The following is a 22734-nucleotide window of genomic DNA, read 5'->3' as shown; positions in this document are numbered from 1 at the left end:
AGAATTCCATCTCACCTTCTTGCCTCTGCTGTTAGTTTTGAAATGCGGCTGTGTGTCTGAAGAGTCCAGATGTTTCTTTTCCATCCCTGCCCCCTGGTAAGAGTTAGGCAGGGTTTCACCTCTGCCTGCACTGCCCTTTCATCTGGTTTTGCCTGATGTCCCTCACAGACCAGGGAAGCGCAGTACTCTTCCACTCCATCCACAAACAAGGCTGGCCCCAGTGGAGAGCTTTCTGGCATTCTTCTCTTGACCTGCTGGTGTACTGGAAATGGCCTGTTTATTTTCTGACTCTTGCGCAGCTTGTGCTATTTGGCAGTATTTTACCCCAGCCATTGTCACAGCTTTTTGAGAGGGACTTTGTTAAGTGGTATTTTAAAATCTGGATAAATGACTTGCATTGAATTACACAGTAATTCTATCTCTTGGCTGAAATTTCCTTCCTTGGGAAATTTTGGAAAGTAGGGCCTGATGTATTCCCTTGACTGAATATTTAGATCTCAAAGGCATTTTATGAGTCTTTGCATAAGTCCACTTTGTCTGGGAGAGATGATCAGCCTTCAGAGGTGGGCTGACGCAGAGGCAACGAAATCACTTGAATCTCTTCAATGTGCCATGAGAAGATAAACATTTTAGCCTGTTTCTCTGATGAGAGCTACCTTCCAAGTGAACATGGAGCTCTGCAAAATCATTTCCGTGGATAGTGCCTCCTTTTGGGAGCTATGACACATCTGTTGCCTGTGGTAGAATGAGTCATCCCTATGGTTAGGCACATGTATAGGTGCTATTAAGATCAGAGCCCTAATAGCCTTGTTAGAAAGTGTAGTGGGTGGCATAATCTGAGAACTGGTCTACAGCACTCCTGCGTGCAAGGAACACCTTTCAGCGTTCCGTGGAGTTGTTCCATCCTAATAAACAAATACCTGCTTTTGGTTCCCTTTCTGTTACTGCCGACACGTCGATGTGAGCTAAAATAGCTGCACCCGTGGGTGGCAGTGGTCTAATACCCAGCCGAAAATGCCAGGGCCGCTTAGGTGTGCTCTTATTGCCAAATTAAGTACACACCCTGTTGTGTCTTTCTGAAAACCTGCTGCATCAATAATTATGTCTCTGATCTGGCACATGGCATACGTTGAGTATTTATTGCACACGCTGGGGCTGTGGGTGTACATGTAAAAAATATTTACATTCCTACTGTGCATGCATCCTCTGTGTCCTGCTCCTGCTCAGAGCCTGGGATGACACTGTGTTGCCTTTAAATAGAGCTGGAGCAAGCCCCATGTTACAAAGAGACATTTAGTGAAACACAGAGGGGGCACATTGCTTTTGCAAGGCCGAAAGCCGGTCAGCATCCAGTCCATCCCAAGTCTCCGTCCGTCTCTGAGCGACACAGCTCAGGTTCCCACTTCGCTCACAAACCATCTGGCAGGAGAAACTCCAGGGAAGAGCCAAAGCAAGCAGCATTGCTGAGCAGCTGGAGGGCTGACACGGTGCGATGCTGCTTGTCCTCACCTTTATAAATGGAGCCATTTTCCTAATCACAGGATGAAGTCTATTCTGGAAAGTCTCTACCATTGGGGCTGAAGGTATCAGAAGCTGCAGAGTCCATGACAAAGACTGTAAAGCTGGTGAGGGCTGTGACATCCTTGCTGCAGCCTGTCCTTCACTGAACAGGCATAACAAAGATTATCTGCCTAGGTGAGATAGTCCACGTGCAGTCTCTGTGGAAAGCAACAGTAAGAGATGGGCAGTTAAAGCGGAACAGCCCTTTAATGACTGTTTCAAACTCCAAACCGCAGGATTATGTGCCAGCCCTTTTACCTGCTCTGGGGTCATCTCCTCTAAGGGTCTGCTGCTGACCCTGCCAGGCAGTGCTCCCCAACCCTGTGTCTCTCTATGGCCCTTGGCAGCACGTGGCACTGCCCATCCAAGGCCCAAGACCTTGGGGCACTTCCCAGGCGGATGGCTTTGCCCTGCTGTCCCACGGCCATTCCGTGGCTGGGTGCAGGATCTGGCCTGCCCCGCTCTGCCCAGCCCGGCCATGGCCAGTGTTCATCAGGAGAGAGCAGTGACAGTGCCACGTTGGGCTCCCACACCCAGCACTTGAGCAACCGTGTTGGTGCCACTGTGAGGGTGCAGCTCCAACCTCCCCAGACTGCACATGGTGCAATAGCGTCCGTACCCTCCCTCCAAGCACCGCACTCGAGCTGGGGCACCCCGAGCCATCAAAACAGCTCTCCCTCCAGTGATGCAAAATGCCTTTTATGTGGAGACATGCTCTAAGGGTGCAGCTATGTCTCCTCAGGAGTGTAGGTGCACTGGCAGGACCTGTCCCTCCATTCCTGCTCATGGCCACGCACCTACAGACCTTGCCTTCCCCTTGAGGCTGTCAGCAAAGCTGCTCACACAAGCCTTCCTCAAAGTGTCTTGGGCACCACTGATACCTTAAACTCTGAAGAAAGCGGGACTTTGCTCATCCCCCTGGGGTGGGAGGGCTGGAGCGTGGCAGGTGGGGGGCAGTGCCAGGGCTCCCCAGGCATGAGCCACCCGCACACTCCCTGCAACAGCCCTGCTTGGGAGTGCTCCCACCCCAAGTCCTAACCTGGCCATGTGGAACGATCTGAGACATTGAAACCTCTCCTCCTGTTTAACTTCATTTTATTTTATTGCAAGAGGGCAAAGGGAGGGAGAATAGCTTTGGCTGGTATTCCTAATCCCTTAGCTGGGTGCTGTGGAGAGGCAGGGCAGGGAGAAGAGGGGAAGAGACCAAGCAAAATAAAAGGGTCAAAGTGAAGTCGGTTGACTGGAGCTGAGTGGAGTCCTGGGAAAGAGAGAGAGGGGAGGTGAGTTAGAGCAGGGCAGCAGGGCAGGTATGTCCCACGTGGCTCCAGGGCTTCCCTGACTTCACTCATCTGTGACAGTCCCCATTGCGGCACCCAGGGCCTAGGAGCCAGTTTCTGGGTGGCTCCTCCAGCAATGTCATTGCTAATTAAATACGTTCTATAGGTTAGATTGGTTGTGATGATGTCTCACATTTGACCATGTCTGCATCAAACAAATCATAAACTAAGCAAGAAATCTTCTTGGGTTTCCTTGCCCAAGGCATCCTTTTAGGAGTTGGCTAAACACTATTTTGTGAACAGCAAATCCAGCTGCCACTTGGCCATGCAGTTCTGCTGCAGTACTGTATGCTCCCAGAAATTCATAGGGCTCAGGATTTAATTTGTTTCAATGAAGGTGGTGGTGGAGTGGCAATCCTGGAAAACAAGAACAAGTACCAGTTTCCTCATTCCTGAAGTTAATGCAGCTCATGCAGCCTCTCCAGGGAAATCCCTGCTTTCCTGCTCAGCTTCCTCAATCTTGAGGATCCTCTGCCCTCGAGATCCTTCCGCTCCTTAGTACATTAAGAAAATTAATGCCTTACCTTTTAATGAGAGATTTCTACTTTTCTGCTAAAACCTGCTCTTTTTTTTAATCTTCATTTTTATCTCCTTCCTCCTCTGAGAATCTGTGTATCTAACAGAAACACGTTTGTGTCCTGTTTGTCAGATGCAGGAACTGTTTTCTTCATGTGCTCTTACTGCATCCAGGCTGTAAGGGGGGCTAATCCTTCCTGGGATTACTGTGACACACAGCCATACCTGGAGAATCCTTTATCCCAGTGTCTGGCCCCGGGCTAACGTGGGGCTGGTGCTGGACAACACCCAGCCCCCAGCCAGGCAGTCATCATGTTGCAGGGTCCAATGTTTGGGTTGAGCAATGCCTTGCTCCCTGCTGGGGAGAGGCTCATCCTCAGGATGTGGGAGCAGTCCGGGGGGGACACACCAGACACATCCTGGCAGATGGTCTGTCCCCACCTCCTACCCCAAAGACCATTATTCCTGAGGGTACTGCTGCCTTCGCTGCCCACCCTGGGCGGAGGCAGCTGGCTGTGCCTGGCCCACAGCCTCCCTTCCTGCCTGGAGACTGGGCTTGGTTGTCTCGGCACTATCTGCTGTGAAGTAAGAATTACCTCTCCCTCCGGCCTCCCCCGAGCAAAGTCAGCAATCATAAACAAGGCAAAAAACAGCGCTCTATGGACTGGGCTGGGCCCCATCTGCTCTGCAGCTACTTCTGGCTCCCTCGATGGGGATGGTGTTTCTGGTCTCCCATATTTTCATTTTCAGGCATCTCCGCATCTCGTTCCAACTCCTCCTACACAAAATGGGGGAACTGCCCACAAATGTGTGCAAAACTACTTAATTACTCCGTAACCGACTGGGCTGCTGGTTGCTGGTCGTGCTGATTATTGTGCTGACAGTGATGCCTTCGCCCCCTCTTCCCTTCCACCCATCTGTGCCCATCACCTCCTCTCCAGCTGTGCCTCCTCCTGCACCATGTCCAGGGGCACCCAGCACTCGCCCAAACAGACCCCTGCTGCTTGGTGGGCTGGGGCACCAAGGGGGTTCAGCCCTTGCTCTCCTGGTGCTGCGTGTCCTAGGTGCACGACTGGGTGTCCCAGGATCATGGCTGGGTGCCCTGCACCATTGATGAATGTCCCAAGGCCATGGCTGTGTGTCCGGGGCCCGTGGCCAGGTGCCCTGAGCCACTTCTGAGCGTCTTGGGGCCGTTGTTGGGTGTTCCAGGAACGTGGCAGAGTGTTCTAAGCCATTGCTGAGTGTCTTGGGGCTATTGCTGGGTATATCAAGAGCATCAGTGGGACGCCCCAGGACCACGGCCGGGCGTCCTAATGTCATTGCCGGCTGCCTCAGGACCCTCGGTGGGTGTCCCAGGACCACGGCCGGCTGTCCCGATGTCACCGCCCGGCACCCCAGCTCCACCGGCGGTGCGCGGGGCGTGGCGGGGCGGTCTCTGCCGAGGCCCCCTCGGTGCGGCGGGGGTTCGCGGCGGGTCCCCGCCCCGCGCCGCGCCGCCCGCCCCGCTCCGCCCGCCCCGCTCCGCCCCGCCCGCCGCGGCACATTCATGCGGCGGCGCTGGGCGCGGGCGGCGGCTCCGAGCGGCCCCGGCGCGGCGCCTCCCGCCGGGCCTCGGCGCATGTGAGCGGCGGAGCGGCAGCGGCAGCAGGGCGGCGGCGGCGCCGCATCGGCCATGCGGTGGCCCCGCGGCCCCCGCGGCGCCTGGCGGCTGCTGCCCCGGCGCTCGCTGCTGGCCGCGCTCTTCCTCTTCTCGCTCTCCTCCTCCTTCCTCTACTTCGTCTATGTGGCGCCGGGCATCGGTAAGCGGCGGGCCGGGGCCCGGGGCGGGGACGCGGGCACGGGCACGGGCACGGACACACCGTCTGCCTCTGGAAACGCTGAGTAATCCGCGCCCGGCCGGCCCGGGGCCCGCGGCATCCCCGGCGAGGGGCGGCCGGGCCCGGCGCAACCGGCTGCGGCTCCGCGGAGCCCCGGGCTGGGCGCTGGGCAGCGCGTCCCCGGTGCCCCCCGGCGTGCGGGTCCCCCCGGCGTGCGGGAGCCGCCGGCCGCGCTCCCCGCCGCGCTCCCGGGCTGGCGGGGCCGGGCGGGGGGCAGCGAGCGCTCTGCCCGCCCGCCCCAGAGTTTGTTTTGAAGAAGTGGAGTGTTGTCCAAATGCTTGTGGTCTGAACGTGTTCCCTGGCGGAAATCCTACTCTTTTTGTCAAGTGGGAAGGTGAGAAGTGTGTGTTTTAGAAGGCAAGTGTACTCGTTCCTATGTTCCCTGTCATAGCTTCGTGGGGTCTCGAGAAGCCGTTTATCAATATGGCCAGCACCCGGTGCTGGTGGGGCTGTGTGTCCATCTCCCATGAGATATAGGAAGACTTGTGCTCGGAAAGCATCTGTTCCTTTCATACATTGTAACTGATTTCTGTAAGGAGCCAAGGCTCGAGGTTTGGCCTTCAACCAAACTTTGGCAACAATTTATTTCTATAGAAACAGTCCTTTCCAAAGGAATTGTGAGTTTCTCCTTGAAATGTCATTGGTATTGCTCATGCCATTCCTAGCTTGGACATCCCAAGGAGACCTCTGTGTATTTTCAAGGTGACTTCTGCGGGTTTTTATTTACAGATAGTGTCCCGTGGCTGCCACTGGGCTTTGGGAGCCTTTCCCAGGGCTGAGTAGGGGTTGGCTGGTGTGTGAAGCCCAGCTCATGGGGCCTGTGACCTGGGCACAACCTCTGCATGGTGGGCCTCGCCATGGTGGCCCAGGGCTTTGCTGTCCCCCAGGCTCCTGGCCACTGTCCCACAGGCTGTCCAGGGCTGCCGAGCCACTCTCTTGCATCTGTTGGAGGAGTTTCACACTGGTGTTAATGGGAGGTGCAGCTGCTCCCTCTGTAAGCACAGCCTGGCTCATCCCACTCATGTGCTGCCATGGGGCTGGCGGCCGTTTCATCCAATGCCTCCAGCAGCCCTTTACAGGGCAGGCACAGGGAATGTCTTCTCCTACACTCACGGCATGGCTGTGGATGGGCTTCCCCAGGCCCAGCTGGAATAGCTGTACAGTTTAAGAAAGAAACTTCTCTTGTAAGGATGGTTTTGTTCCTTTTTTAGAGTGTTCTGATTCATCTTATGCTGCTTCTGCATGGTCACCAGTCCTAGAGATGCTGGAGTTGCTGTAGGGTATAAAATGCTGTTTAAAACCAGCTCTATGCACATAGGCCTTTCCCTGTGAAGACCTCAGATAATATGGTCACATCCCACCCAATGTTCTTGCTACCTGTGATGCCGAAGAGGAGGCAGAGAGGTGTCAGTGGTCCCTGTCCCCACTCGCCCATGGATGTCAGTGATGTTCTGAGTCATCTACTCATCAGGTGACAGAAGAACTGCTTCCTTTTTTTTTTTTTTCCTTCCTCTTTCAGCCAAAAATGTTCCGTCATGAAAACCCAGCCCAGTATTCCCAGCATGGCTGGGCTGATCCTCCCAGCACTTGGAGGGAGTTCGTTTTCAGGCCAGAGTGGTGAGGAAAAGCTTGGAAGAAGAGCAAGTGAGATAGGACTTGAGCAGACTGGGGATTTCAATGAATGGTTGGTGTGCGGGTGATGGAGAGATGCTGTCACTGGGGCGTTCTGGGGCCTTTGTCCTGCCCACTGCCGCCTTGGGGCACCAGGGTGGGGCTGGGCTGGTTTTCTGTGGCCACTGAGGGGCCTGGGGAAGCCTCTGCCCAGAGATCATCCCTTGCAGGGCGTGCTGGGGAAGTGGCTGAAAAAGAACTTGCATTTCATTGGCTAAACTAGGGGCAGGAGAGTGATTAATCCGTTCCTTGATTGTACCTCATTTGAAAAGAATAAAATCCAAATAAACAGGACCTAAAGCTGCAAGTGAGCTTGAACCAGCCGGAGCCTGGAATGGCTGGAAGAGCTTTTGTCTGCCCAGTGCCATGGGCTGCTGGGAAGGGTCTGCTTCAGCCAACTCCGCTCGTGGGGGTCAGCAGCTGGAGCCACCCTGCCCTGTCCGGGCAGCATCAGCCCTCTGGGCTGTGAACAGCCCCACGGCAGGACAGCATCCCCTTTGCAGGGTGTGCTGTCACCACGGGTGGGAACCTGTCCCCAAACCCCACATCTGAGGGGGAAAATTTCATCGGCATTGCTGAGGCGTGTTGTGTTTGAGCAGTTGTGCGCCAGTGCCAGGAGAAAACTGGGACAGTTGCACTTCTGGGTGCTGTCTCAGCGCATTGGTGTGGAGCTGGCATGCTTGCTGGCTGGAAAAGCTGGATAACTGCTCCTGGTGCCCTTTGGAGGTGGAGAAGGGTGCCCACCCTGGGTTCTGGGGTGCCTGCCACCTGACTGATGCTGGTGTGTGGCTCCTCATAGCCCAGGTAACCCAGCAGTCTGCTGCAGACGGAAATGCAGGAAGAAATTGATGTTTACTGTCAGCAAATAGCCACGCTTGGTCCCTGCAGGGAATCCAGGGCTTTTGGGGCTTATGTTTGTGTCGTGCCTGGGTTTATGTGATGCCTAGGGTAGCTCCTTGTTTCTGTCCTTCACCAAGGTTTCCTCCTACAGAACTGAAATGTTCTTGTGGCCTCAAGTTTGCGCAGAGTGATCCAATGTAAACAGCCAGTGCTGCCTCCTTCCCAGCACTCCCATCCAATACCCGTCTGTCCTCCCCACACGCCACCCTGACAATTAAATCCCTGGGCTCCTGCAGCCACCTCGGGAGGTGGATTGCCAGGGACCCAGCTGATGGCACAGATACAGCAGGCTCTCCTTGTATTCAGCGCTGTTCCCTGGCGCTCTCTGGCTCTTGTCCCTGCCATGGGGTGATTATGTGGGCCTGTCTCATCGTGGCCATTGTGTGCGGGATGAGGCAGCCGATTGTTCTGCTGGCGGTGAGCTGGGGGCGAGCCGGGGCGAGGCACGGCAGGGCTGGTGGGGATGCAGCGTCTGGAGGCTCCAGGAGATGCTCTCCTATCCACACGGGTCCCACTGCGAGGCAGCAGGTACACAGCGATGTTTGTGCTGGTGGGGAGGTTGCTTGTGCTCCTGCTGAGGTCCTGTGAGCAGCAGGCTGGGCTTCCGCTGCGAGAAATCCCACTGGCCTCATCCTTGGAACGAGCAGAGCTTGGCACCAGGTGAACAGTTTTGTCCTGTTCTGGAGGCCAGTGGGCACCTCACAGGTTTTTTTGCAGGGCTTGTTCTTGGTACTGAGGCTCTTGCCCTCCTGGGACCAGGTGCCCTTTGTGCCTCTTGCCTTCTCCAGAAGGGATGTGCAGAAATGGGCTTGCCAGAGTTACTCTGTCCATGCCCAGACCCCACTCTTGGAGCAAGGATAATGCAGGTGCCAAGAGTGTGCTGACTTGGAGGTGAAACACCTTGAGAAACTGTTTCTGTTTAGTCCTAGTTTCTGCCTCTGAATTCATTCATGGCGTTGTGGGCCCTCCTGGGAGCTGGGCTCAGTCCCTGCCTGTCCTGTTTTCATGTAGTGGTGGCTCATATGGTTCTCCTAAAAGTATATGGTTTTATGCTTTTTGAACAGGGCCTAGGAAATCAAGGGAATTCCTCCTGCAGTTGAAGGCAGAAATGCTTTTTCAAGCTGCTTGCACTGCAAGTTGCTGTTTCATACTGAAAACTCTTCTGCAACAGTAGGAATTTCTCAGACCTTGGACTGGGTCCTGGGGGAGAGGGCGGGCGGGGGCTTTCCCTGGTGCTCTTGGCTTTTCCCTTGTTGTCTCCAGATGTTGGACTCTCTTTATTTAATTTTTTTTTTTAACTTAGGTTTGCACAGGAGCAGTACTTGGTTGGATCTGATGCAGGAAAATAATGCAGAGAATTTAAATTATTGGGTGAAAGATTGTTACCTTTGTGAGAGAGCTGTAATTCAGTCTGACTTTACTTCCTCAAAACTTATCAAGAGTTGCTCCCAACCAGTCATACGGGGCATGAGGTAGCACCATTTGCCCTGAATTACATTTGTGATGCAAGAACTTGATGTTGATAGGCAGGAGTGCTTTGAAGCACTGTTCTGTCACGCTGTGTGCTGGTGACCAGCAGAGCAGCACCGTGGGGACCAACAGCTGCCTTTGTACACCTCCTTTGTCCCTTTTGGTCTTTGGTAGAATGTTATATGGCCAAAGGTGGTTGATCCAGTGCAATTATTTGATGCATCAGCCTGGTAGATCCTGGCACAGAGGAGTTCGGGGGGGGATTAATGGCAAAAGATTTTGCTTGTCCCCGATGGAGGGACCATGGGATGGGAAAGTGGTTGAGTTGCCCGTGATGGTGAGGAACAGAGGAGGTGTTGGTCCCAGACAGGGGGATGGCACTGTGGAGACATGGAGCTGGGGCTGGTGAGTCTGGGTGAGGGGATTGAGGCAGTCATGTGTGAGAGTGAGGTTGCTGCTGATTTTTGCCTTCTGTGCACTTCTGGGGGAATGTGGGCAGAAGGAGCCTGGTTAGAGTCAGTGCTGGTGGAGAGGAAGGCAGGAGGGACCTGAGGGAGGGGCAGGGAACACTGGCCATGGTGGGGTGCTGGTGCCCAGCTTGTCCAAGGATCACACTGGTGAGCTGTGGTGGCTTTGGCTTGGCTGGGCAGAGGCCGGGTGCAGGTGCCCCTTCAGGTTTGCCAGCAGCTTGTTGGGTGTCTGGACACTGCCTGAGCAGGGACAGAAGGTGAAGGTGCAGCTCAGAATAACGAAATGAGGTTTGTGCTGTCATAGCCCTGGCTTTCATCTCTAGGTCTTCCCCCTGCAGCTCAAGGGAGTGTGTGTTTTACTATGAAACACCGGCAGTGCTGCCCTCTTTCCCCCTCCTCTCCCCGAAAGTTCTGCCAGGCAGTGTTTCACAACCTTAGGAAGGAACAGCCCAATTCCACAGCATATCCCACGGAGGATATTGCAGTCATCAGATCTGACAGTGACTGGGGGTAGTAAGAAACCCTCAAATGCTCCTTGATTCAAGAACTTCAGCTCCGAATCGCCTGTGCTACCAGCGGAAGGAGACTGGTGGCAGCTGTGGGAAATCACTCCTTTGGCAGCACCATGTTCTTCCAGCACTGAGGCTCCTACAAGGCACATCTGGGCAGGAGAGCAGCCCCATTCCACCCAGCTACTCCTGTGCCAGTGCATCCTAGGTACTGGTGATGCAGAACATTGTTTGGAGACCACCTCTTGCTCAAGGCTAACAAATTACAAGGCTTCTTTGAGGGCAGGTGAATTACTGGGTTTTCTTTGCCTGTAAGCACCTGTGCTGTCTGTCAGGCACATCTGGTTTGGGTTATTTTGCTGGTGGCTTGCAGGGTGTTGCAACTGCAGGGAGTATGTGAAGAGTTCATGTTTCATCTCTCTATCTCTGGAAGCCTGGCTTGTGGAAGCTGATCAGCAGACACAAAAGCTTCCAGGTATTGGTTCATTACTGCAAATGGAATGCTTCAAAACTTCAATGAGCTGTAGCAGAGCAGATTTTAAAGCAAAACCATCAGTGCTGTCAGCCCAGGAGACATGGTCTTCATGGGTTTGGGAGCCTGTGGAAGGCCAGGGCCTCAGCAGGCACTCGGCCACTTCAGGTGGCTCCTGACTGATGGAGATAAGGGCTGTGACACTGCTGCTTTGTTTCCTGAGCTGATCCTCTGCCTCTCTTCCAGGTGGACTCATTAATTGCATTAAACTCAGGCAGCATCTGCTCTGCAGGGGCCGATGAACCCCCCAGGGACCACTGCAGGGAATGGAGATGAGCAGTGTGGGGAGCTGTACGTTTGCACTTGATCCCTTTTGAATGCTGTTACAGTTGGTGGATTTAATATCCAAGCACATGGAGTCTTTAAATACTTAATTTTATTGAAACTTCTGGGAAACCTCACCAGGGTGGCACTGGTGACGCTCAGCCAGTGGTGATGGCGTGGTCAATATGCTGTTGGCCAGGTAGGGCCATGCAGAGCCCTCTGCTCTCCCTGTGGCAGCAGCAAGGGGCGACTGATCTGGAAGGGAAGCTGATATGCAGCTGTAGAGAGTGAGAAAAGCTTTCCCTGAACAGTTTTATTTTTAAAGCATCATTGTCACAATAAAATGTGTGTTTACTTTGACAAAACCTTTGCAGGGTTATTTTAGTAAAGTTTATTTCCATACAGGCTTTTCCTTCTCCGTTGCATTCAGACTGTTCTGGCTGTGGCTTTGGCTGGCAGCATTTTGAACACGGGTGCATTAGGGTGGTTAATGTGCGTTTGAAGGTTTTCTAGCACTGGCTCTAAATACCGTGGGGATTAGCCCTGTTTGGAGAGATGGAACAGAAAATGTACAGTGGACTATGCTGTTGAAATGCAAAATCACACCCACCACCATCTCTCAAAAATTTCTGATTTGGGGTTATTTTTTGGAGAATGTGAAATAGGTAACAGTAAAACCACCAGGGCTTTCAGCATTACCCTGGAGCTGCTCTTATTTTGAAAGGAAAGGTGGACTGGAAAGCTGAGGGTGATGTCAGTGCCCGGCAGGAGAAGTGCCCTTGGCCATCCTCATCTGCTGCTTGGAAGGGTCCCAGGGGTGACAGCAGGACAGCACGTGTAGTCCTTGTCCTGGTGGGAAGCATCCTTGTGGGTGCAGAAGTGGTATGGAGTGTGACAGGCAGGGCTGTGGGCCTCTTTTTTCATTACAAAGGGAATTTTCTGGGGCTTGCTGGTCTTGCTAAAGTGAAGGAGGGACCTGGGGGGAGGCAGGTTTGGGGGATCCATTGTGCTCCATAGTGACTTATGGGTGTTTTGTATAAAGCCACAAACTTGGGTGCACCTTATTTGATACTGTGTTTTCCCAAAGCATGTAAATACTACTCCAGGGGTATGAGAAGCTCAGTCTGAGCTCCTGACTACATGGGCGAGGCGAGATGGGTCAGTGCTTGCTTGCTGGGGCTTTAGCTGAAAGTGTGGCCACATTGTGTGTGACTTACTAAAGGTCATTTTTCTAGGGTTTTGTTTGAGGTGCAAAACCAATGGGTTCTGCCCTTTGCAAGTCTGTGGTTGTGTGTGACATCCCCAGACTAAACAAACCTCTCCAGAGCCCTTGCCCTGAACAGGGTTTTTGTCCTGGGGCCCCTCTGAAGATGCTGTTGGGATGCTGGCCAGGCACCCTTGCAGCACAGGGGATGCAGGCTGGGGTGCCCATCTCTGTCCCCTGGCCCATGCAGCAGGGAAGAAGCTGCTTCCAGGGGATGTGGTTTTTTTCTCTTTGTCGTGCCTCAGTTTCCCTGCTCAGTGGGAGCTCATGCTGTTAAACCTGCTGCTTCCCTGCCCCGATGAGCAGGCGTGTGCCTGGGCGGTGCTTGGGCTGTGTGTGAGACAGCACCTGTAAAACTGTTCCCTCGCTGTGCCTTTCTAATCCAAAAGGTAAAGGTCGAGAAATATTTCTTATGGAGGATGCCACTGGACGTGTCACGAAAGAAAGCAAATAGAGGCAAAGCCCCACTGCACCGCTGTGGGTTGGGCTGTGGTATAACCAGTACAGGCAGTGTTTGTTTGCATGTCTAGGGAATTTTATGGTGGAAAATAATTGATTGGTTGTATTGAATGCTATTGCCATACAAACAAATCAAAGGAACCTCTTGAAAACCTGGTGCTGTGTTAGCCACCTCCTTTGCTTTGGAGAGGCTGGGGACCAAGTGTGCTGAAACTTTAACTGTGCTCATATGCTGCCAAAAGGCTCCTGTGTGGGGCTCGGGGGGTTCTCTGCACCAAGAGGACAGGCTGTGAGGGCTGTGGGATGGCCACGGAGGACAAGCTGGTGAGGGCTGTGTGATGCCCATGGAGGACAGGCTGTGAGGGCTGTGTGATGCCCATGGAGGACAAACTGGTGAGGGCTGTGGGATGCCCATGGAGGACAGGCTAGTGAGGGCTGTGTGATGCCCATGGAGGACAGGCTGTGAGGGCTGTGTGATGCCCATGGAGGACAGGCTGTGAGGGCTGTGTGATGCCCATGGAGGACAGGCTGTGAGGGCTGTGTGATGCCCATGGAGGACAAGCTGGTGAGGGCTGTGTGATGCCCATGGAGGACAGGCTGTGAGGGCTGTGTGATGCCCATGGAGGACAGGCTGTGAGGGCTGTGGGATGCCCATGGAGGACAGGCTGTGAGGGCTGTGGGATGCCCATGGAGGACAGGCTGTGAGGGCTGTGTGATGCCCGTGATACAGGAGCACATGTTCTTAATTTATGATGTCTCCCCATAGCAGCAGGTTGGGATTTTGGATTCAAAGTGGACTAGGCAGCTACATGAATACTAATGTTTATAAAGTGGCTCCAAAAAAGCCTGTGCAAACCATTCGGAATAGAAGAGGAAAGCAAACACTGCAGTGCTCCAGGTAGTCAAGTGCGAACTGATGTTTTTTCCCTCCCTACCTGGCAGGAAAAGGAAGGCGTTTCAGTCCCTGCCTCCGTGCCCTCTGCGTCAGCGGGCGCTGGCAGAGGCTGCGGGCTGTGGCTCAGAGCCCTGGGCACCTCCTGCAGCGGCTGCTCCAGCTGGAACGCCCGGCGGCGGGGCCGGGGCAGGGCCACGGGGCTGTGGGCTGGGATGCAAAGGGGGGAAGCTGCAGGGAGTCAGCAGGTGATGCCCAGACCACAGATAAATAAACCTGCTGGAATGGCTGTGTGTCGCGGCAGGAAAGCCCAGAGCTGCTGCAGCTGGAAACTAGTGCGGGCTGTGCCCAGGGCACGTGGTGGTTTCTGCATAGGGCTGCAGCAACCTGCATCGAGGGAGAAAGCAGTGGAGATCACGTTCCTGTTGGCAAATGGGGGGTTTCCTTGGAGCTGGGCCACCTGGAGGGGCACAGGGTGGTCCTCAGCCACAGCAGCTCCTGCAGGAGTGTGAAATGCTTCCACACATGCAGCTTGCTTTTATTCTGCAGTAATTTTTTTTTTCCCCTCAGTGTTTTTCCAACTCATGTCTTGCTGCCAGAGTCCATATTAATAATGCATGACTTTTTTTTTTTATGGTGCTTCCTTCCCAGCGTCCCTTTCAGTTGCTGAGTCAGAGAAGATTGTTATAGCAGCAACCTCTGAAGCGGTGAAATGCCCCTGCAGTGCTCAACTGCTGTCATTTATCATCCCTGCTCCTCTGCGGGCAGCTCGTTCCCTTGCCCGGCTGGGGAAGAGGATCCCAGTGCCAAAAGTCTGATTCCTGCTGTGCCAGCTGGTGACTGGTGAGCTGAGCTCTGCTCAGCCTTCCTGGCTAGCATTTGGTGAAAGCAGATATTGCCTCTGTTGGCTGCTTTCTTTTGGTTTGAAATCCTGTGAATTTTTTTCCAGATCTGCCTGAGACTGTGCTTTGTGATTGTGCCCAAGACTTTTTTTTCTCCCCTCATTACTAATTTTTAAATCGTTTTTTTCCTCCCTCCTATACTCCCCTCGAGATCTGTACCTGGGCTTTTTAGGGTAATTGGGATGACAGAAGCCCCATAATGTGTTAATGTGGTTAAATTAACTTAAAATCCTTCCAGTAGCTGTTGAAACATGCCTGGCTGCTGCAGGAAGCCTTGGAATTGCTAATGCAGCATGGAACAGAGGTTTGTAGGGCTCCTGCCTCTAGGTTGGGATAAGCCCCCAGTGGATCACCTCCCTGTAGAGCTGGTCCCCACCTACTGGGTCTGAAACCCAGAGGGAAGTAGGCAGCAATAGCACTTTTCAGAGAATTTGTCTTCTAATGACTTCAGTAATACCTGCACTGTAACCTCAGGAGCAGATCTCTCCTGTCTCTCCCAAAGCATAGCTTTGGGTGGAAGCTGTTGGGGTACTCACTGGTGGGGAGTGGGGACACGCAGCCTCAGTGCTGGGAAACAGCATCTTCATAGTCTTCCCTCGCTCAATGTTCTGCCTCTTTGGGCTTTGAAAGACTCACCTGTAAATTTTATCCCAAAGCCAAGCAGGAGAGGAGCAGGACTCAACCTGGTGAAGAAGGGTTTCCTTTTCCCAGACTTCTCAAACTGCCTCGTTCCCTGTGTCCCACTGTTGGGGATGGCAGGAGCACATGTGGGGAATGCAGAGGAGTGGAGAGAGGTCCGGGGCTGGGAGGGAAATGGTGCTGCTTTTCCCTGCTTTTCTCAGCTGCTGGGAGCTGACCGGAGCAGCCGGCTGGCGATGCCACCCTTGGGAGCGGGGTGTGTGTGAGGCTGACCCTGCTGCACAGCTGCATCTTGCTCAGACTGGGCTCTGGCCTGTCTCACAGTGGGAATGGTTGCCCTTGTCATGGTGTGCTTCCCACTCAGTACCAACCCGTTCTGCTGAGGCTCTACAGTCCTGGGCTACTGATTCATTCCTTCTGAGGAAGGGGAAGCTGCTGTGGTGTGAAATTCTCCCAGAGCTGCAGTGCATCCTCTTTCCATACTGCAGCCTGGCTCCCTCGCTCAGGATCAGGGATTTCTCTTGTCCTGGATTTTTTTAAGGCTTTGCTGGCTGTTGGGTGCCCAGTGCCCTGGCCTGGGGAGGGAGCAGACTCCTTCTGTGAGTGGCTTTTGTCTGTTACAGGGGAAGCTTTGCAGAAGGATCCCATGAACTTCTGGGCCTTGAATCCATATGGCCTTCCTGGAGCAGCCTCACTGGGGTCACCAGCTGCCCCAGTGCTGCTGCCTGCCCCGAGGGGCACCTTCATATTGCAGCAGCCCCGCTTGCCCGGCAGTGACACACAGTGCCACCCACAACTAGTGAGACGAGCAACTTGCTTCTCGGCTAACAAGATTTAGGTGGATTATGCTATGTATTTAATCAAGGGCTAAGCTGATTGCCTTATTTGGCACGGATCAAAGCCCTTGAAAATGCCAGCCGGGAGACCAGCTATTGAGTGGGAATATTCCTCAGCCGTGTGCCTGTGTGGCAAGGCTTGCTTTCGAAGAAGCTGAGGAGGGAAGTTCAGCAGGCAGGTTTCACTGCAGCAGTGCCCAAATGCAAAACCAGACAGGAGAAGTCTGAGGCGATGGGGAGGTAGAAGCGTGTGAATGTTGTCGGTCACTGACCATCTCAGAGGACTTGCGGGAGAAGGCTTCCTTTTTCTAGTTTTCAGTTTGAAACCATGTTTCTAGATACATAAAGCTCCTTGCTGACAGGTAAGGGAGATGCTCTGGCGTTTGGCAGTCCAGCTTCCACCTTCTAGAAAAGCAGCTGTGACTCTGGAGTAAGCTTGTATGGCTCTGCAACAGGGGCTCCAATGCTTTCACAGAGAGCCCTGCATCCCCTGCAGTGGGTGCCACCAGTGTTGGAGCTCACAAGGGTCTCATCTCCCCTTGTCCTAGTCCCCACTGCAGCATTGCCCTGGGACCCTGCGGGATTTCGGCCGTGGTGGTGCAGGAGCTGGTACTGGTTGTGGAGGAACAGAGCAGAGGATGCTCCTTGCTGCTGCCAGCCCAGAGGTACTCGCTCCTTGCTGCAGCCTCTGCTGTGCAGGGGGAGCCCACGGTCAGGAACTGTCACTACAGACAGGTATGGAGACAAGTTTAAAATGACTTTCCAGTTAAGAGCTGTTGTGCTTGTCAAGGTCTACCTGAAGTGGCAGGGCAAGGGCATTGTCCAAGGTGTTGTGGTGTCTCTTTCCTGCAAAGGTTGAGAGATGTGTTGGTACTCTTGGGTGCCCTGTCCCCATGTCTGATCTGGGAACATGCTCTGCACTGCTTCACCTGCATGCAGCAAGATGTCCCAGCCAAGCAAGCTGTTGAAAATACACTGGTTATTCAAAACACCTTTTCTCTTTCTTAAAAAGAGAGGTTTATTCCAGGAACCAGCCTCTGTCTCGCTGTTTGATGCAAGGAGGGCAACCACAGCTCATGGCTCTCATGCTTGGTGAACGTGACAGTCAGCACTGCCTGTTGTAGAGCAGAAAATACCCCAACCAAAAGGCTCAGCTGGAGGAGACAGAGACGGGCAGCTTCTGCTTTGAGGTGAACCAGACTCTTCTCAGGCAGCAGCAGGTGCTCCCCACAGCATCACTGCTTCTTCCCCTTTGCCCACAGCAGCACTGGGGCTTTGCAAGCACCTCTCCCCTCTGACTCTCAGACCTTCTCGTGTCTTTGCCTGAGCACATGCTGCAGCAGGAATAACCCTGGAGCAAATGCAGGGACATACTCAGCCATGTCTTGCCTGTGCCGTGGGCGTGGGGGTCCCTTGCCCTGGCTGCCCTTTCTCTCCTGGATGTAGCCTGAGCCCTGGTGCAGGGCTGGCAGAGCATCTTGTGTGACAGCCGGGTGTAAAGTGTTCCATGTTTAATTTATTGCTAATCAAACCTGCAAATGAGGCGCTGCCTCAGTTCTCCTCCAGCTCAGACCCATTATGCATCTTCCTGCCCTAACTTGTATGTGTAATTACAGGCAAGGATTGGTCAAGCATCCCTTTGTGTCTCAGAGGCCTGGGCAGGCTTGCTAACATGCAATCATCCTGTCAGCCCGGCTTTTCGGTGTCTTGGGCTGTACCAAATGGTCTGACAGTTTCTAGGCTGCAACAGCAGGGTCTCTGCTGGTACCTGACCCTCTTAAGCAGCTCCAGGGCTGGTTGTTCTGTGCATCAGGCTGGGAAGGGCCACAGGGCAAGAGCAGATGGAGGGAGCTGTGGTGAGAAGGGGGGCGGGGGCTGCCCAGCTTCAGGGCGCTCGAAGTTAACCCTGCTTTCACCTAATTAAAATAGAAAAACTGCCAGTCAACATGGTGATTGTCTGGTTTGCTGCTGCACTGCAGAAAGCTGATGGCAAAGCAGGGCTCACGGAGGGTGCTGACACCAACCCTTTTCCCTGTGCTGCCCTCCCCCAGCAGCTGCACATGAGGTGTCCAGCCTGGCTGGGGAGTGGGTCACAAATCCTCACGTTATGGAATGCTGCTGGAGAGTGACATGGCATTTATAGGGCTGCCAAGGGCTCGGCTGTGTGGGGAACGGGGGCAAAGGGGAGGATGGTCTTTAGCTGTAATACCTTAGGGAGGCAAACACAACCTGGACAAATTGGGTAACTTGAGTGGATAAATTGGTGTAGTCTAAAATCCCGTTATCCAGCATGGAAGGAATGGCTGGTGCTTTGGCTGGGAGGAAGAGGAGGAGGGTGGGCTGCTGCATGTCTGTGGACTGGTGCCATGCCCAGTGGGTTGGAGGGGTAATGTGAGCAGGGTCTGTGGAACACCAGCCCCAACCAACTCCTTCCCCATGGGGCTGTTCTGGCCCGGAGGAGTCCTTCCTTCACTGCCTGCCCAGCCCCTCTGGCTGCTTGATCTGGGAGCACTGGCCTCCTGTTCCCAACGTGTTTATCTTTTCCAAGGTAGCTGAATGTCTGACTCGTGTTTGCAGAGCTTGACTTCTGGCCGCAGACAGGCTGGAATTGATTGGTTTATTATTTTTCCCCCCTCTGCCCCATTGGTCATATTGATGAACGAGTGGTCAGATCCCTCAGCAGACACTCAACTCTAAGTCTTAAACTCGAGTTACTGTTGTGTGAGAGGAGCTTAAAGGTGTTTCTATGGGGGAGTGGGACAGAGTTGAGGGGATGTTTGCTGTTCCCTGATGTGCCCCTATGTGTGCTCATCCCTCCCCAGGGCTGTGAGGGAGTGATAGGGAAGAACTTTGGCTTGGATGCCCCCAGGCAATTGCAGAGCCAGAGGGCTGGTGGCACGAGGCAGGAGAAGGCAGCGATGGCTGTTCCTGCCCACGGTGGGACATACAGGGCACCTTGTGCCCCAGGCAGCTGGGAGTCCCGACAACCTGCTCACGGGCAGCCTCCAAACTTGCATCAGGTCCTTCCCCTGTTTGTATAAACCCAACAGAGCCTGTGGGTTGGGAGTCTGGGGGCCACAAGCTTCTTGTCCCTTGCAGTCAACAATGTCCTGTCCCCCTGGGGTGGATCCTGAACCCCGGTTACAGCTTGGGGCTTCGGACAGGCTGATCCCTTGCTGAGCTTGCTGGCTCAATAGCCTTGTGGCTGCTTATCTGGGATTAATGTGTAACTTAATGGCAGGGCTTAGGCACAGCTCTGAGCGTGGTGCTGTGTACAGGGCGGTGCGAATCTGCTTTCTGATGCCAGGGCACTTTAATCCCCCTTCCCATGATAAGGTTTAGGGTTTTCCTGTGCCTGGCACCAGCGTGGACACACTTGGTAAATGTTGGCCATATCAGGACAGGAGGGACGAGTCAGCAGAGGCAGGAGAGGAGGGCAGTGCTGGGGGGAAGCCACGAGGCACAGCACTGCTCTGCTGTCCCTGCAAAGGGGTCTGTGTGTGCTGAGCCCCGGGGTCTGGTCCCCAAAGGGACAGGTCTGGGGGCTGAGGGAAGGAAGGGCTTTTTCTCTTCCCCTGTTCAAGGCATGCCAAACAGACTCAAGCCATTGCTTTTTCTGCTGACGCATAGGAAGGCGTCACACAGGCTGTGATTTGATAGGCAGTCTCAGGTATTAGATAAGTTCATAGATACAGGGATGATTTGTTTTTAATGAAGTCATTCCCTGTGCTGATAATGGAGTCAGTTAATTTATTTACAGCAGCTGTATTACCAGTTTGTCAGGCAGAAGAAAATCATATAAAAAATGTTAGATATTCCAAGGCTACATAGTTCCCAACAAAGCTAATAAATGTCTTAGGACATCAGAGTTCTTACAAAATCCCATAGGTAATGGCCTGTGTGTTGGAAGTTCAAAGTTGCACCCTCTCTCTGATAGCTTTTCTGTTCTAATAAAACACAGCAGCTGGAGGGACCGTTTGCAGTGCAGCCTTTAATTATTGCAGACAAGAACAACTCTGTAATCTGACTGTGGAGGCCAAGCTGCTGTGGGTCTTAAATGGAACTGCATGGTGAGAGTACCCTTGGCAGGGAGCTCCGAGCTGCTGCCTTTGAAAATCTTGGACAACAATAATCCCATGTGATTGAAGAATTCCAACTTGGAGAATTTTTTAGGAGTTGAAAGGGCTGACAAGCCAAGCAGATCCATAGTGTGGAGGTGGGGCTGTGGCTGGTCCTTCCCTGGCTGCTGGTATGGCTGCTTTCCCAGGGCCTGGCAATGTATGGAGAAGAAACCACAACAGGGACAGTCTTGGGGTATTGCTACGGAGGGATCTCTCCTTACTTGCAGTCTCCATGGTACAAACTGTGCTTGCTGCAAATCAGCCTTTATACTGACAGGGCAGAAGCAGCTGTGGGATGCTTTATTCTCACTAGCTGTGATATTGCAGTGTGTTACCTGGCTCTGGGCCTCAGTGAGGAGTGGGAATGCCCAGGCTCAGGTCAGAAGAGAGCCTGCAGTTCCTGTTGTCCTGCTGATCAGGGCAGTCACCGTGGTGCCTGTGTATGCCCAGGGTGGATGCCTGGGCATGGGCGGAGGGTGGCACTCTGCACCTGCCCTGGGGTGGCCGTGGTGTGTCCCCAGAGTGCTTCCTGCCCTGCCGAGGTTGGAGGCACAGGGACAGCCAGTGGCTCAGCTTAGGCCAGCCCTGTCTTAGGTTCTGCCATTCCCATGGCAAGAAGCAGGTCCCCTGGGACCCGTGGGCAAACCAGGCTGGGAGCAGGGCTTTCCCGTGGTAATTATTTTTTTTTTCGGAGACAAGATGTAAATAGGACATGCTGGACCATGCTTTAGCCATAAATGGCAGTGGAAGATGTGCTGTGGGTCTTGCTGAATTGAGCAAAGAATGACTGCTGTCCTGATGCTGCAACCACAAACCCTGCCCCGCGTTTCTGCCAGCTGGGCAGCCGTGCTGCCTCACCCGAGTTAACTGGGATGGTCCAGCCTGGTGTGAGAGGCAAAGCACTGACCTGGAACAGCCTCTTGGACCCCCCCCCCCCCTTTGGAACAGCTCTGTTGCAGCAGACATGAGGCTGTACATGTGATAACCCTTTTTGTTCAGCCATGCTGAACTTGTAAAACATGCTTGAAAAATCAGGTCTTTGGTTTTTTTTTTGGGGGGGGAATAGCCTAAACAACAGAACCTGTTCTCTTTTTCTCTATGAAAGTCGGGGCGTTAAAACTCCAGATAGTGCAGTTTGCAGTGTGTGAACTGAGTCAGTAAATCCATGCCTCTTAAGTTGTTTTTATCTTGACCATTTCATAATCTCCGATGGGTATAGTTAATCTCCTAATTTGGAAAACTAACAAATCAGTGATTTCAAAATCTAGTTACCTGGTGTGTGATGTATATAGAAATTTTAAATCCAAATCCCACCTGCCTCCTGTTCTCTGGTCTGGCTGTATTCTAGATTGCTTCAGTTGGTGAAAACTCCCTATTGACTGCCTTTCCTGGGCAGTACCACCCCATGTGTCCCCTTTTTCCTGCATGTCCTACGACTGCCTGTTTGAGTAGGATGCCCAGGTTGGTGGTGGGGGCTGCCTACAGTAGAGGATTTCCTTCCTCTCCTGCAGCCGTGCCAATTCCCACGGCCTGGGAGATGAGGAGCTGTCCCAAGCAGCCCATGTCCTTCCCTGCCCTCCTGCTTCAAGGACAGCGCTGGGGAGTATCTGCCTCTCCCTTGCTTGCCCAAGCGTTCACTTAATTCTTTTTTATTATTTTTCTTGAGCGAAGCTCTCCCTCTGTTTGTTCATCCTGCTCCTACATGAGCACTGGGCTCAGGCATCGGGATTCCTGACGCTTTGAGATGGTGTCCAGGATGCAGGAATTCCCACTGCTTTGTCTCCTAATGAACCAAAGGAACAAGCGCCGAACTGTAAATGTTTGGAAGTGTAAATGTTTGCTGTGGCAGCAGCAGCCGGTGCTGCCAGCCCGGAGGTCGGTGTCCGTGTCACTGCTGCTGAAGAGCCTTTGATTGCGCATTTCGCTGCTCGGTGCCCACAAGTGCCCAGCGAGTGCTGCGTGTTTGTGCTCTGCGTGCACAGAAATCTGCTGGCAGCTGATGCTCTGCTTCTCCTTGGAAGGGTTTGAGCTGACCCTGGCGAAGGGAGCGGGATGGGGAGAGCTAAGAGGGCCGGAGAGCAAACAGGAGATGCAGTCATGTGCAATCGCATCTCCTGAACAATTAAAGTAGGAGAGCCTGAATCTCTCAAGGAAGGGTAATATTTAACTTGGGCAAATGCTTGTTATGGTCTGTGCTCCAGCCTACATGTGTCACTACGCCCTTCCTTGAAAAAGGAATTGCAGCAGAGCCCAGGAGTTCAGCTGCTCTTGGGATTTGCAAAGCCCCGTGTGATTCTGCAGCCATCCTTGGTGTTATTGCCCTGGTAAACTGTCCTGGGTTTCTCACCTGCATGGAGCTGGGCTGCCCACTGTCCCCGTGGGTGTGACTGTGCCTGGGTGACGTGGGGCTCAATCCCACCACCAGCCCTGCCTGCTGTCAGGGTGCAGAGCTCCTTCCATGGGTGCTTTGATGCTGTAGATGCTACGTGAGTTCCCTTGGCCTTCTGAGTTTTCC

General features: G+C 53.6%; 1 protein-coding gene across 2 annotated transcripts in view; it reads left to right on the top strand.

Moving 5' to 3' along the window:
• B4GALT5 (beta-1,4-galactosyltransferase 5) overlaps positions 1–22734 on the top strand; it is a 46034-nt gene that overhangs the window by 6548 nt on the left and 16752 nt on the right. Inside the window, exon 1 of one of the 2 annotated variants that reach the window (XM_027751903.2) lies at positions 5095–5212. The exons of the other annotated variant lie outside the window; for it this stretch is intronic. The gene's annotated coding sequence lies outside the window, so the exon portion shown is untranslated. Of the gene's footprint in view, positions 1–5094; positions 5213–22734 lie in introns of those variants that run through there. 2 annotated transcript variants of the gene reach the window in all.

This window comes from Pipra filicauda, unplaced genomic scaffold (assembly GCF_003945595.2).
Source record: "Pipra filicauda isolate LSUMZ 115617 unplaced genomic scaffold, ASM394559v2 scaffold275_size1018216_pilon, whole genome shotgun sequence".
In the NCBI taxonomy this organism is placed as follows: Eukaryota; Metazoa; Chordata; class Aves; order Passeriformes; family Pipridae; genus Pipra; species Pipra filicauda.
The sequence above is the reverse complement of the archived record's forward strand: the minus strand, read 5'-3'. Positions and strand labels throughout refer to the sequence as shown.